The following is a 14,427-nucleotide window of genomic DNA, read 5'->3' as shown; positions in this document are numbered from 1 at the left end:
GGGGGTGCTCATAGCTGACCTTCCCCGATCGTACCCAAGCTCCCGAGCCGAGACAACTCCGGTGATGACGGACATGTGGCCTTCGGCACCGAGTCAGGGTTTCCTAAATTCCCCCATAAAAAATATTTAGGTGGCGACTCTGTATCTGGCAAAGCAGTCCATGTTTGGCACTTCATTTCAAAAAAAAATCTGTTTCTCAAAACGATTTGCCAGATTTGGACTCTTTGGTTCAGATTAAGAACCGTGACACAAATCGAGTCCGAACTGTAGTGAACCCCACAAATGAACAGAACGGGACTCACCCTCCCGGGGCGTTCAGGGACGTCTACAGTTTCTGGCGACTCTGCTGGGGAGTTAGAGAGCTTGACTCGAACTCGTGATACCTTGTTTTGATTACGCTTATGTGTCTTTTTGCATTGCATGTGCATTGGTGCGCCTAGGAACACAGTGTTTGCCATCTGCCATTCCTGAACGGTTTGCCGGAGGCTTGTCTTGTCAAGGCATGACCATAAGGCTGACCGGTTATGGGCTCTGACAGCATGGGAACACAAACCCCGGTTTTACCGGGGCACCCTTTTCGACCATTCGACCTAGTGCATATTCGGATCCATAGTGACCATTCCAAGTTAGGACAGGTTGCTTACCCGATGTTAGGTTGTTTGAAAACTGCTGCGTGCATAGTGGAACCCTAGCTCCTAACAAAATAGGACAGGGAAACCCTACCCCAACATAGGGGTGTTTTGGCTCTCTTTACCTGTTATATGCTTCTGGAGTGTTGCTCTACAGGAAAGTACATGTCAGTTTGCAAGTTTGAGTATCAGACCTGAGGACACCAGTATCAGTGTCAGTTATGAGAATCAGTTATCTGCGGGTATGAGGTTCAGTTTTGGGACAGTGATTTCTGGGAACAGTGATCAGCAGTAGAGTACAGTTGTTCAGCTACACCCGTGTTTGATCTGTTTGGGCTGAAATGCTGATTGTTGTCTCTTTCAGTTCGGACAGCCGGTACAGAATAGCCAGTGTTCCCTCTCGCCGAGGCAGGGGTTATGATGACGCAGAATTCGGAAGAGATCGTGATTATGACGGCTGCATTGGAGCAGGGGATCACTCTGCAAAGTGAGGCCAACACTGATGTGTCACATCCACCCAGGTCGCCTGTTGTGCACCCGGTTTGGGCCCCTAGCTATACCAGGCTCGCGAGCCTACTACATTTGAGCTAATGGGGACGATAGGTGATCTCCAGAGGTCTGTGGCGGATCTCGCCTACGGAATGTCAGCTTCATCTCCAGCCGCACCATATGCCAGGAGTTTTGTACCCCAGGAGCCCCCGTTGTTGGGGCGAATTGTGATCGAAGTTAGTCAACCGGAGATGGCCTCCAACTATGGTATTGACATATCAACGTCAACCCAAACCCTCGATCAGGCTGAGGTCAGAGGAAAAGACAAAATGAAGGCAGATGCCGATCCCATTGAACAACTGCTGTGGGCAGTCGAGGCTTTGAAAGCCGGGGGGATGAACAAGCGACAGATATCCGCAGTTGTGGCAAAAACTGTGGAGGATGCTTTCCCTACTCCACCTGAGGGTAGTTCAATCCAGTCAGAAAATCGGGATAGGCCCCGTCATGCCAAAACAGTTTCTCCTGTTCCCGCCCCTGCACCCGGGAAAGATCAGAAAGCTAAAGTGGCGCCTGCCGACCCTTTCGCCTGTGCAGCTAGTAAGAGCGCTCAGACCCCAAAGTACCTGCCCCGGGTGCGCAGGACCTTTCATGCTCTCTACATGCCTTTGTCCAAGGCACTTCAGATCCTTGCCGAGAGGGAGCACCTTAAACCCTTGGAGCCTCAGCCTCTCCCGAATAATCTCCCCGCTACGCATGATGCTGCTCAGTACTGCGTGTTCCTGTAGACGTCCCCGAACGCCCCGGGAGGATGAGTCCCGTTCTGTTCATTTGGGGTTGCTATAGTTCGGACTCGACTTGTGTCACGGTTCTTAATCTGAACCAAAGAGTCCAAATCTGGCAAATCGTTTTGAGAAACAGATTTTTGAAAAAGTAGTGCCAAACATGGACTGCTTTGCCAGATACAGAGTCGCCACCTAAATATTTTTAAAATGGGGAAATTTAGGAAACCCTGACTCGGTGCCGAAGGCCACATGTCCGTCATCACCGGAGTTGTCTCGGCTCGGGAGCTTGGGTACGATCGGGGAAGGTCAGCTATGAGCACCCCCTTTCGCCCAGTCCGAAGACCGGCCTCTACTAACCGTGATATCCGTTTTTGAAAACTTTATGTGTTCTTAAACCAATTATTAGCCTAGAATTACTATGTTATGCGCGCAGCAAACAAGTATAGACTAGATTGCCTAATTTGGAAAGAAACATTGCATATCCGTTCGTTTTGAAAATGCTTTGGGATTTGCTACTCGCAAGTAGGCTAAAACACGGATTTCAATGAGTTTTTCCGACTCAAACAATCCAACCTCCACCCACAGGCATCCAAGTAGTTTATAACATATAAGCATCTAGCCACATGTTAAGCATGCTGACATGGCAACATTCACACTCATGCGATATGCTAAAGCAGAAATACTTACATCGTACTCCGTGCCAAAACAAAGAACTCGTTAGCAAACATGCATGATCCAAGTCCATGTTGAGTGTCTAATGCATCGCATACAAAATGTTGCTAGAATAGGCTCGGCTATCCTAAACATGTCATGTGAAGATGCACAATTATCACATATTCACTTTTTGATTTGAAGTACAAATGCAGTTAGCGTGATGTATCGAGCCTAATGCATGTAATACAAAATGCATGAATGCACGCATGCATAGCATAAGGTATGCTGAATTTAAACATGCCCTAATCTACCATGATAAGTAGGTAAATAAAAGGGAAGAAAGACGTGAGGTTGGAAGACATACACACACTCACGCACACTTATTACAGATTTGCCCTCGCTCGGAGGGACCGAATAAATATTACAAATTAATTAACTACACAAGCTAATTAATATTACAAATTGCCTAATTTAATTAACAAATTAAATAGACTAAGAAAAACAGTAAAACGTCTCGAGAAGCGCGCCGCCATGCACAAGCTGCCTCTGTTTTCCTTCCTTCACTCCTCTGGAGGCTGTCAAAACCTCAGGGTTACATCCCTGGGCACTGGGGAGTACCACCGGCTGAGTGGGATCATCACCGGCACTGGTATGTGGCCATCGGCACAAAATTGAAGCTGTCGGCAGAGAAAAGATTGCCGGCCGGCACCTTACACTGCCGGTCGGCAAAGAAAGCCTGCAGAACCTGCAACTCACAGCAACAGAGGGCAAAACAAGGCATGGCAGCACAATTCAAGGCATGTATGCACCAACCATGTCCCTTATCATGATAATGACTCAAAGGGGCATGTGCCTCGATTCTCGGACCACCAATCACGCATTCCCATGAATGATGGCCCAAAGAACCAAGTATGCAGCTTTGGTTTCAAATGCAATGCAAACCAATCAAACAAAACTCCCAATCCCAATCACCCAAGTCAAGGGACAAGGAATGCATGCAAGATGCAATGCAACCTAGGCATACAAGCTAGGGATGCAACATGGCATGGCAACGAACTTATGCAATTATGCAAGCATACATGTGGCAATGCAAATGGATGGCAAGATGGGCTTATACATGAATTAGGCAGCTCTAATAAGGCCTAAAACAGTGGCCAGAATGACCAAAACAAGAAGCCAAAACACGTGCACACGTACACACGATTAAGGCCCAACACTTAGGCGCAAATTAGACAACCCTCAAGCACACTTGAAAGGGACAATCATGAACAATTAACATGCAACATGAGCTCTAAGATCATGCTAAAACAAACCTCAAGAATCACTTAAATGGCATTCAAATGACTCAAAACAAAGGCATGAATAAGCACCAAAACATGGAGCATTGCTACACAAGCTTATGAGGCATTAAAGAGACATGCAAGGCAATCCAACAAGCATGAAAATGGGACTGAAATGGCATATAGGATGATCCCAAATCACCAAAACAATGCAAAGATGGCATGCTACACATGCACACTCTCAAAGCTAACGAGCCCAAATACAAAGGAGCTATATCAAGCATGCCAAAATCAACCCAAACACTTATGGACAGACCTAAAACATGGCAAAATAAGCACATAATCTCCACAAGACTAAGCCTAAAACATGCTCCCACAAAGGCTAACAACCTAAGGCACATTAAGGCATAAACAAGGCATTACATGGCAACTATGCTAAGCATGCATGGAGTTCCAAAACCAACTTAAAATCGTGTTATATTACGGATATATAAGCATGAAAAACATCCTAAACATGCTCAACACACACTCAAGCATAGGCTTCCTTAAGAGGCCAAAATATGCCATTTTCAAGGACAACAAGGAGAGGGGATGGCCCTCTCCTTCTTGGGACTTCAAGGCATCATCTTCACCACTGAAATCCCTCAAGATTTCAGTGGTGAAGAGACCCCAACACCAAAATCCCGGAGCTAGCACAAAATGGTCCAAAAAGAGGCCTTTCAAGGCCTAAGGGTGGTCAACAACCCTCAAACAACAAAACACTCTTAATAAACAACAAAGAGGGTCTAAAAACAGAACTTTTTTATGTTATACAATAAGCACAAAAACAGCTCTAAGATGGGTATAAAATCAATGCAAAAATGGGGGAAAATGGGACTAGATTCTCACCCTTGAAGCCTTCTTCACAAATGATGCTCCAATGGCCTCCTTTGGCTCCAAACCAGTCAAGAAACTCAAGAACAAGCCCTTAGAACCCTAGTTTCAAGAGGAAGGTGAAACACTAGGTGTTTGTGTGCAATAGTAAGACACAAAGCACCTAGTGAACAAATGGGAGGGAAAGAGAGATAGAAAATGTATCTCACCCAAACCCTAGAACAAGAGCTCAACAATGGCTGTCTTTTGCTCCCAAAATATCTCTCTCTCTAACCTAAGTCCTCTCTTCTTGTTCCAAGAGAGAGCCTCTCTCTATATCTCTTGTAAAGCTTACAAGACAAGCTTTACAAGAGGGATATCCCTCCATACACGTGTATGGAGGGGAGCCAAAGCAAGACAGCTGTCTAAAAATATCTTCAAAAGTAGATGAACAGCAATCGGCCGGCCAAAAATGCCATCTTGGCCAAAAAGAGTGCCGACCGGCACAAAATAGTGCTGACCGGCAACAAATAGTGCCGGCCGGCAAACTACATTGCCGGTGGCATCAAACACCAGCCGGTGGCCTCTAGCCACTGCCGGTGGTGGGTGGAGATGGTCTACAAGCCCTACCCTGCCTCTCCAAGGCAAAACACAAGTGTTCGGTGTGAAACCGGACACTAAACGGTCGAGTTCGGGGATCCTGAGGCAAGGTGCGCGAGCCAAGACCTCCGGGAACTCCAAACGAACACAAACATGGATAATCACCGAGTGTTCAAACGGTGACGTCCAAGTCTTGAGGACGATCAAAAATGGGGTGTCTACAGTTGCCCCTCTTTGACAGAACTCGAAAGTCATAACAATGACGGGAGTGAATGTCAAAGCCTAGAGACGACCCATTTTTGACAAGGCCGAAGACTTAGACAAACATGCAAGACAATCAAGATATGCGCCCGAAGGTAGGGGAAAAATGCAAGACAATGCAGAGAGCCGAACATAACTTATGATCATGCAAAGAAAGCTGTAATGAAGCAAACATGCGACAGTTTTAAGCTAGCATACCAAACTACACTACAATGCAGAAAGGATGTAAGAGAATTATGGAATTCTCAATACGTCTCACTCGGAGGATACAATACCTGTGTGGCTCGTCTGGTTGCACCAAGTTCAAATGAACCGTACATACAATATCGTGCCTGCAAAGAAAACAACTTAACAGGTACAAAATCGTTAGCAACATGCATGACAATGCAAAATGGATGCAAAACGATATGCAATATATACAAAACAATGTATAAATAATGCAAATGAAGATGCAATGTAATTGAAACAATGCAAACTACATGCAAAGCAATTGAATCATGATCCAATAATGAGCGGTTCGAAACCACACCTATGTCAAATAGATTGATGGAGATAACAAGTCTGTTTACCACAGAACGGTCAACTGAACTGTGAGCATTGTAGACAGACGCAAGAACAAGTATTGGGTGGAATTGACATAAGTGGGGAAACGACCCGCTGGAGAAAGGACTACGATCCTAATGCCGGATGCAAAAATTACACTACAATGCAATATGTATGGATGAATATGCTAGGAAGATGGCAATGGATATGGCACGCAGGCCAAACCAAATCTTGCCTAGGAAAGGTATGTACGCATACAGGCCATGTGTAACACAGAAAAGGTGCCGCAACCCTCAACCAACATATCAGCGTGGAATCAGCGCGATACACATGCAGAACTATGTTTTAACATGAAAAGTAAGGGCACATACCGAACCAAGCTCAACCTGGAAAGGCGCAAGCCATAGGCGGAAGGTGATGCAATGAATGCATGCAATCTACAATGCAATATCTACAAATATGCAATGGAATGGGTATGGATACAATGGATATGGCACGCAAGCCAAACCAAATCTTGCCTAGGAAAGGCATGTACACATACGGGCCATGTGTAACACAGAAAAGGTGCCGCAACCATCAACCAACATATCAGCGTGGAATCGGCGCGATACACATGCAGAACTGTGTTTTAACATGAAAAGTAAGGGCACATACCGGACCAAGCTCAACCTGGAAAGGCGCAAGCCATAGGCGGAAGGTGATGCAATGAATGCATGCAATCTACAATGCAAATGCATGACAATGCACTATGATGCAATGACTATGATTGCAATTTTCCCTATCTTACCAATAGGGCGATATACTAGGTTGGTCCAGTATCCAGAACTGAGGCGCAGACAAGCTGCCTCAATCTATGGGGCTTTCATACAGATTTCAAGCCAAGGATACACCCCTGGGTATTTAAACCAGACTTTAGTCTCGGAACTCCCGAACCTTTGCATTCTAGGCATAAGCCATTCGAACTCTAGTTTCCACCATCCCAGTTGGTCTTCTAGGAACTCATCGCGAACATAGGCAGGTGGCTTTACCAGACCACCGAAAGTCGTTCGGGCACGACAAACACCAAAGGAATTGCACCTTTAGAGGATTTAAGGTCTCCTAGACCGGTATGCAAAATGTATGCATGACTATGCATTTTTTTTGAAATGCAAATGAGGTATGAAATGCATGTTGCATGGAATGCGCGACAACACGCGGCTTAAGATATGTACAAAGCAATAGTGTGCACACCAATGCATTAAAGGTCTTGCACCTTCCAAGGATTTAAGGTCTCCTAGACCGTACGTGTTTAAGGTCTCGCCAGACCATGCGCGTTTAAGGTCTCGCCAGACCATGCGCGTTTAAGGTCTCGCCAGACCATGCGCGTTTAAGTCTCGCCAGACCATGCGTGTTTAAGGTCTCGCCAGACCATGCGCGTTTAAGGTCTCGCCAGACCATGCGCAAAATGTAAGTGTGGTGTACAAAACAGTGCGATGCGCAAAACAGCGCGATTGAAATACAATGCACAAAACAGTGCGACAATCTGAAATGCACAAAACAGTGCGACAGTTTGAAATGCACAAAAAAGACTTAAATGCGCAACAACGCACGTGTTCCGGAATGCATGACAATGCATGAAATGGAAATGCAATGATGATGCATGAGAAATGTGCACGACAATGCAAAGGGGTGCGTGTTGCAATGCATGTAACACGTGCATAACAATGCAAATGTGTGGCGCATGACAGCGCGATGTAATGCACCGAAGTAGTGTGATGAACTCGTGCAACACACACGGGGCAACTTTTGAATTTAAAAGGATACAAAAAGGATACACCTTGCACGAATTCGAGTGCCACGCACTGGAGACACGGCCCGCGGTCAGAACGGAGGCCGGTTGAGCGTCGGAGATGCACTTTCTTGCACTTTCTTGAGCTATGAAGACCAAAAACAACTCAAATGGCCTAAACAAGGCTGTGGGAACCCCACCGGCCGAAAGGGGAGGCCACCGGCTGGCCAACGGCATCAAAATAATTCCATCGGCACAAAAAAGTGCCGGCCGGCACAAAACATTGCCGACCGGCAAACAGTTACTGATGCGGGGCAGTTTTGTCTTTTCACCTTGGGTGTTTTAAAATAGGGCTTCAAGCCCTATTTCCTCACTTCTCCACCGCCGAAATCCCTTGCTCTCTCTCTCTAGAGTGTTTCTCTCTCATTTTTCGCCCGTTTCTTCGCGTTCTACGCTCGTTTCGTCGCCGGATTCGCGATTTCCTTCGCGTTTCGGACATTTTCCACTGATCACATTTTCGTTTCGGTGCCTCGTTTGGCGTTCTAGCCTTTTCGGGGTTTGTTCCCCTCACTTTCCTCTTCATTTCCGTGCCTTTTCACATTCCGGCCTTCCCGGCCATTTTCGACCCTCTCGGGAGTTGACTTTTTGGTTGACTCTTCGTATTCCGACCGGGTTTCCCTTTTCCGGGCCATTTTCACATCATTCTCTACATGGCGGATGACATTCCACGTGGCGGGACTCCCCCGGACCACGAGATGGATCCCGGGGTCGATTACCACTGAGCGAGCGCCCGTTCGACCCGGCGACCTACCAACCGGCGATTCATGTTCTGCCCCCCGACGGCCTGCGTCAGTTCCGGAGCTTCGAGAGGCACGTAGCGCCTGAGCTACTACTGCGTATGCCTACCTCCCACCTTTCATTCGGCACTTCCGAGGTAACTCTCTGTCTTCTGTTTTACTTTCCGCAATGTAGGATACAAAAACTGTCATAGTTAGTTGTACTCTTTAACTGCTTGAATTTGATATACCGTAGACCGTAGTTGACTGTAAACATACATACAACTGATATCTGTTTGAGACTGACACATGCACACACACTGCACTAGCCCTGAATCACTCAAACACACTGCACTCACTGTATTCTACTGCACACACACTGGCACCCAGTATTTGTCTGAATCTGTCAAACCTGCATGCATGCTATATCTGTTCTGAAACACCCAAACACGTTGGCACAGCACACGTATTTCACTGTAAGCACACCGGCACCCGGTATTTGCCTGAAACTGACAAACTTGCATACATGCTATATCTGTCCTTTCAAAACTGCATTTTGAATGTTGTCTTGCCACCGTCATTTTCTGTTTACAGGAGGGTTCCCATACCATTCGCAGGTATGGGAATACTGGTGCGCGGGAGTGGTATGATGAGCTCCCTGACGCAGTCCGACGCATCGTAGACCGAGCGGGCTTCGGGACCTTCTGCCGAGGGCTCTCCAGATTGTCCACATGCAGACCTCTCCTTGCCGCTCTGGCGGAGAGATGGTGGGACACCACCGATTCTTTTCATTTCTCTGCTGCAGGGGATATGACGATGACCCCTCATGATTTCTCGATGCTCACTGGCATCGGGGTAGGGGGGGATCCGATCCCTTTTGACACAGACATGGATGAGTGGACCGCCGCTCAGGTCCATCTACTGGGGGAGGCGCCACCCCTAGCTCGCCCAGGTTTCGTCCGATACTCCTGGTTCGAGGTCCAGTTTCGAGTCCAGCCCGTGTTGGAGGAGGAGGCGCAGATGACCCCGGAGGACGAGGAGAGGTATGCTCGCGGCTTCCTCATGTTCCTGTTCGGGACTACCATCTTCGCCGACCGGGCGAAAACCGTGCCTCTTTGTCTTCTCAGCGCACTGGTGGACGTCCGGGACATCTTGCACTATGACTGGGGTCGCGCTGCTCTGGCCACCCTTTATGGATATATGAGCTCGGCTTCGCGCGGCAGGGGCCAGCTACTCGGAGGCTACTGGCGGGCTTGGGAGGTACACTTCTTCTCCGCTTTTTTTTTTCATTTCTGTCTCGTACTTTCTGTACTCTGTACACTGCACACACTGTAGTCTGCTTTACACTTGCTGTATACTGTACACACGGCACACACATACATTCTGCTTTACACTGACTGTACACTGCACACAATACACTGCACAACACACGGCTCTGCCTTTTCTGCTTTATCTGTATATCCTGCTTTATCTGATGGTCATACTGACATCTGTTTTGCAGTTGTGGGTTTACGCCTACTTTCCTAGGCTTGCCCCCGTGCCAGTTGCGGAGACTCCCCTGGCCGTCCCCTTTTCGAGTCGCTTCGACGGGAGATGCACCCGGCGACCACGGGAGACGTTCGGCTTCTTCCGCCGATATTTCGACACCATCACCCCTGCCGAGGTATGTTTTACTTACAGTTCATTTAAGCTTCGCTTTCCAACTGTATATTTCAATAACAGTAGATAACAAACTGTCTGCCATTTTCAGATCACTTGGCGGCCGTGGGCTCCTATGCCGGCGGCGATGCGGGGTCGGTTCCCTGGTGCGGAGGAGACCTCGCGTTTCCGGATTCTGCTTGAGGGCCCGGTCTGTCGGGCTTGGTACCTGGGGGAACGTTTTCTACGCCAGACCCTAGGGTTACCTGAGCAGATAGTCCCGGTTCCCCCTCCTGCAGACATGAGGGAGACCGAGGGGCTTACCACTGAGCAGCTGGATGATTACTCCATCGGCTGGGAGGAGGCTGGCTTCCGAGGCACTGGTGACTATCAGGAGTACGTGCGGACGTACCTGATGCGCCCCCTGAGCGGCCGTCGAGCAGAGGGGGCCAGGCCTGTGGCATCGGCGGCTGGGGCCGGAGCGGGAGCAGGGGCTGGATCTTCGAGGAGGGCCCGGGTCTGTGGTAGGGACGGAGTGCAGGGAAGACGGGGAGCTGGCTGGCCTGCCCTGCCAGCTGTACTGACTTTCCAGGGGTAGGGTGGGTCGACCTATCAGATCCCCTTCGCCCCTCCACCGGCTGGTCACGAGTTCATTGATGTCCCCGACTTACCTCCGGTACGTATCACTGCACTTCGTACAGTTATTCATTTCAGTTTACTTGATATTCCACAGAATATTGATGCATCTAATATTTTTGCAGGCTTCTTCTGGGTACACCCGTCAGTCGTTGGCGATGAATGCCTCGATGATGGGGATGCTCCAGCGGACATTTGATCTCCTAGCCCTCTACAGCATACCGGTATGTCCTTCTGACATTGGCCTCAAACCATTCATACACTGATTCGCATAATCTGATGCACGGCACAACACCCGATACACTGATCTCACAGCATCTGACACACTGCATACACTGCATTCTGCACTGTTAAACTGCCCACGGCATTCATACACTATACTCACACGCTGCATTCTGCACTGATAGACTGCTCACGGCATTCACACTGTACTCATATACCGCATTCTGCACTGTTAAACTGCTCACGGCATTCATACACTATACTCGGCATTGCATTCTGCACTGATAAACTGTCTACAGTATACTGATGCATTTCCCTTTTGTGTACCTTTTCAGCCTCCTTTCCAGATTCCCATGGCAGGAGGTGCTCCAGCCGGACCTTCTGTCTCTGCTCGGGGGAGAGATGAGGGGGGCAGGATATTTCCCCGTACCAGGGGAGGGCGTACTCATGTCGGGAGTAGCTCGCGGGCTCCTGTCCCGGACGACGACGACGACGAGGAGTCAGAGGTGGAGGCCGAGGCGGAGTCCGAGTCGTCGGAGGAGGAGACCGGAGGCGGTTCTAGCTCGGGCTCTGACGACGATGCTGATGATGCTCCTGGACCCTCGTCCAGGAAGAGGACCAGGACGGACTGACAGCCCTTGGAGTGTTCGGCAGAGATGCGGATTTTTGTTATCTTTCTCTTTCTTGTACTTTTCTTTTTGTTGGTAGATAGATTACCTTGTACTGCCGCAGGCAGATTTTTGTTTCCAAAACTTGTACATTCGAAAAGATAATGAAATGAAACGGACTTTTTATCTGAAAAAGTGTTTACATTTACACATTTCATGCATTGCATCGCATCTCATCATGTTACACCTCAGTGTAAGTGAAATTGATTGGTTATCTGAAAATTGAACACTTGCACTTGTAATAATCATATAATTAAACAGCCAACAGCAAAATAACCCAAGCAGCCCACTGCCTGATTCTGGACACACAGCCCTTACTCTGTTAGGGATTAATCTGCATACAGCCCATAACACAACATTCGGTTCATTCTGTGCACGGCAAAATTCTGAACAAACGGCCCAATCTAACAGGGCGGACCTCAAAGATGGAACCGGTTGGAGTCGAAAACACGTTCAAATGTAGAGAATGGCACAACATTCTTAAGCATAAATGATTTTTGAAATCGAATGAGGGTTTTTCAGACCGGGATGTCGAGCCTACAACTGAACACAGCGGGGCGGACTCAAATACAGGTGCACGACCTAAACACAACGAGACACCCTCAGGAAAGACTAAAAATAAAAGACGAGAGCGTCAAACCAAAGAGACACGACACACAGACGCGTTAGCGAAGATGGGGACCTCGGATCGCGAGGAGCCAGTTCAATCTGGGTATTGTTTCCCGCCCCCTTCTGATTTGTGATTCTCACATCACTCGGCTCTCGAGCTCGGATTTTCCCTCAAAGCCCTTTTCCTCACTTTTCTCTCAATTTACACCTCTCTATTCTTCATTCTCTCATTTTTCATCCCTCCCCGGAGTGATTGATGAATGAACAGGAAGTTGCGGGTTCACGCCCGATGCCGTTAGCTCACGTCTATTTCTTCCGGCGGGTAGAGCGCCCTTCTGGCAAGTACGTCGATGACGGCGGAAAAACAGAACGCCTGACTCAACTGTGCCCCTAGTTCATCATTTTAACCATTCTTTTCGTTTTTGTTTTCCACTAAAATAGTTTTGATCGAAATGAGAGTCGGATTAACGTACTTGTCCAATTTTTTGATTTGAAAAGCATGCAAGTCAGGCAGCAAGCACTGAAAATTTTCCTCTTTTTTTTTTTTTTTTTTGGGTCCAAGACAATGGTCCAGTTTTGGAAAACGAAATAGTTTACGAGAAAATAGTCAACCTTAGTAAAAATTTTCAAAAACTATTTTTGCAAACAGCTGATGCTCAACAAGCATAGAACTTACTCTTTGAGATGCGCAACCTCGGATCAGAGGCAATGGAAAATTGCCCCTGGTTTGAAAGGGGGTGGGAGGCAACGGAAAGTTGCCCCTAGTTTGAATGGCGGCTCACGGCGGCTTGTGGCAACGGAAAGTTGCCCCTTGTTTGGGATGGTGCCGCAGCAATCTGTAAACAGTCTTCCTTTGGCGATGGTCGAACTCTCAGACACAGAGATGACGAAGACGGTCACAACACATATATGGACACAATCACCTTGAAGGGTGTTGGCCACTGGACTTTGGGATGAAATCGAAACCATTGCATGGACTGAGACACTATGAAAGCGTTGGGGGCTGGACTTCACGATGAAGTTGCCTACGTATCCCAAACATGGGAATCAAGCCTTACGTAGTTCCGGTTAAGGTACACTCGGGTATTTTAACCTTCACTTTTTAGGCTCTAACTTTTGCCAAGGCGCCCGATGCGGGTTTTCAACCTTGCGAGCTTTGTTTTTCTTCTTTTTTTTTAATTCTTATTTTTTTCTCTTTTTCATTTCTTTTTTGCTCTTCCTTTTTTCTCTCTTCTTTTTTTCTTTTCTTTCTTTTTTGTATTTTTCTCTTGCTCTAACTTTTGCCTGGACCGCCCTTCCGGGTTTTCGACCCAGCGAGCCTCTCAAAGGGTAAAAGTGTAGCAAGTCCATGCCAAATGGTTCCTGAACTGGAAGCCCCTCTGTGTCTAGGAGAACGGCTGTTGCAATGATTTATAGGAGAATCCATCCCGGTTACTCCACGAGCTTCTTCCGGCGAGATCCACTCCTTCTGATTTGGCTTTTGGTGCCTCTCGCTCGAGGGCTTCTTCAAAACTGGCCATACAGACCTTTCACGGCGTTTGTCCGTTGAACTTTCTGAACGTTCTGAACGGGCTCAAAGTCGGAAAACAAATAGGTTGAATCTTGAGGCTGAGAGCGATCCTAGGCTGCGCGACCTCAAGAGGGATTCCACACAAGTCTTCACAGGGCCGCGTAAAACATTTGCTTTTGAAAGTTTTTAAGAAAGCGACAAATCGCTCGCGCCGAAGATAGTGTGGAACCAATCTGGATCAGGCCAGGGTCCTTCTCAGTACTCACGCCGACAAGCATGATTTCATTCATTAAAAGGCTTAGCACGCCTCTCTTTCTCTCAAAATGATCAAAATTTTGCAAAACCTGAGGAATTCCTTCCTCTTCGTTTTCATCACCGCAGTGTTCAAAAAGTTTGTTTTTGGAAAACTTAGGTTAATGCAATGAGTTTGGCGCGCAGGAGAGCAGGCGAGATGTACTGTCAGCCCGATCAAATTCTCTGGCACTTATGCTGAAAGCAAGCATGAAGTTT

The sequence above is a fragment of the Camellia sinensis genome, chromosome 3, assembly GCF_055761805.1.
Source record: "Camellia sinensis isolate YWXY chromosome 3, ASM5576180v1, whole genome shotgun sequence".
In the NCBI taxonomy this organism is placed as follows: domain Eukaryota; kingdom Viridiplantae; phylum Streptophyta; class Magnoliopsida; order Ericales; family Theaceae; genus Camellia; species Camellia sinensis.
Note: the sequence above shows the minus strand (reverse complement) of the source record.